This window comes from Callithrix jacchus, chromosome 11 (assembly GCF_049354715.1).
Source record: "Callithrix jacchus isolate 240 chromosome 11, calJac240_pri, whole genome shotgun sequence".
Taxonomy (NCBI): domain Eukaryota; kingdom Metazoa; phylum Chordata; class Mammalia; order Primates; family Cebidae; genus Callithrix; species Callithrix jacchus.
Genome location: NC_133512.1, coordinates 91,713,258 through 91,715,396, shown reverse-complemented (window position 1 = coordinate 91,715,396; position 2,139 = coordinate 91,713,258). Strand labels below are relative to the sequence as shown.

Sequence of the window (2,139 nt, the reverse complement as noted above, 5' to 3'; positions counted from 1 at the left end):
CTGTCTCAAAAAAAAAAAAGTGGAGAAACAGAAAAGAATTTATTAATAGTTGTACATGCAGCCTGCTCTGCCTGGGAAGGATTGGGCCATGTAACCACCAAGGCCTGAAAGTAGACCAGCATGGTGAGATGTGGAAGCAGATTCTGCTGTGCCAGTGCAGCAGCAGGGCCCATGTGGGAAGGCAAGAGAGGACTGGGGCCTACTACTCAGACAGGGGGTTTGAATGAAAAACTGTGTAATCCGTAGGTAGCATCTCCATGGTTTTTTATGCATGCTCCTCACTTCCATGAGGAGCCCATATCCTTCCCACTGGGCAGAAGTCTCTTCTCTTTTATCTCTACTTTATCTGTACCTGACTGTGAAATTCTTTCTCTCTGTATTAGTCACCACAGGCTGCCACAATACAGTAGTAAAGACTGGGTGGATCGCACAGCAGACATTTACCTTCTCATGGTCCTGGGGGCTGGAAGTACAAGTTCAAGGTGCCAGGGTTGGTTCCTGGTGAGGGCTCTCCTCCTGCCTTGCAGACGGCCACCTTCTCACTGTCTCCTCCTCTTGCTAGAAGGGACTAGTCCTGTCAAACCAGGGCCCACCCTGATGACATCATTTAACCTTTATCACCTCCTCACAGGCCCCATCTCCAAACACAGTCACATTGGGGGTTAGGGCACCATCATAGGAATCTGGGGGGGAACAAACATTGTATCCATAACATTCTCCCCAAATAACACAGACAAGCCTCAGTCCAGGCCTTCCCAAATGTACCTGAAACTACAGCTTCCCCAGCCCAACCAGATGGCATTTCCCTGTTTTGAAGGATGGGAGCAGCAGCCCGTGTGAATGAATGACATGGGGTCCAGACACATTGGAACATAAGAAGGGGAAAAGCAGGAAGAGGGTGGCTTTCCCCAGCCCCACATTCATTTACATGGATAAAAAATCCATAATTTTTTAAAATTTTGTTTAAGTACCAGGTTGAATTTACTCTCTCTTCTTACTAAAAGTCATTACAAGAGACCCTTTCCTATCTAATTGCTCATAAGTTTATGAGAGAACTAAAAATCTCTCAATACTTCCAAGGTAAACTATAATTTTAATTATCATTTCTCATAATAATTAAGTCCTTCAGCAAAAACGAAAATACCACGATGGTTTTCTAATTGGCAATGACTTCCTCTTCAGTGATCTTCATTAGCATTTTGGTTTCAGGCTGAGAGGATGAACAGAGGCCACACAGCGACACAGAAGGTTTTCACGGGGTCATCATGAGCGGGTTCTCACCAGGATGTGGCTGCAGGGCCTGTGTGGGTTACAGCCTCCAGAACCCACTGGAAAAGTGCTCTGGGATTAGAATTTCAGGATGTCATAGATTTGAGAACAGGAAGGGAGCTTGAAGTCCAGACAAAAATCTTTCAAGGTGGAGATTCTTCTTCAGGCAGAATCTGAGTCCCTGTGCTAGTTTATCGGAGGGGACAAATGCACAAGAGGTATGCAAAGGACACTAGAGAGGGACCCATAGGGTCATCGTTCTGTTCCTGGGGCCGACACAGCATCCAAGACCCATCAGCTCTGTGACCTGACATCCTCTGCCCGCCAATGCTGACCCTCCTCTGATGGCTCTATGCCCATACACCGACCCCTACAATCGCTTCACCTGGACCCCATGACCTCTGGCTTCGGTTCCAGTCCAGCAGGAGACACGGGCAGCAGGTGATTCCTGTGCTGGGAAAGACCCTTGTGTCCCTTTAAGGAGTGGCAGTGAGGCCTCAGACCCCACCAGTGCGCCTTTACCAGCCTTTCATTCAATGCAACCAGCCTCAGCAGGTGCAGCAAAGCCAGTGTGGGTCAAAAAGGCTCTCTGCCCAAAAGGTTACAGAACACTTAGAAACAGGTCAGTCATAGACTTGATGAAAAATTTTTAAATGCATTTTTTAAAAATCAAACAAACCTGAAACCATGGTGAAATAAAGAAGTTACTACTTCAGGGCTAAATTAGTCTGCAAGGAAGAGAAGGCAACCTCCTGGCTTTTTTAGAAGAAAAAGAGACTTTTGCTTGAAGCAGTAAGTTTCAGGTTCCTGATTTTCCTGTGAACTCTGCAAATCTTTTAAGACCTACCAAGATATTTATGCCCAAATACT

The 2,139-nt window shown here is 46.3% G+C and overlaps 1 long non-coding RNA gene across 2 annotated transcripts in view; it reads right to left on the bottom strand.

Annotated features, from left to right (window-relative positions):
- Positions 1-2,139, bottom strand: part of LOC118143731 (uncharacterized) — a 44,586-nt gene that overhangs the window by 30,288 nt on the left and 12,159 nt on the right. For both annotated transcript variants that reach the window (XR_013524125.1, XR_008473423.2), the window contains exon 2: positions 445-683. This is a non-coding gene — a long non-coding RNA (uncharacterized LOC118143731). The remainder of the gene's footprint in view (positions 1-444; positions 684-2,139) is intronic.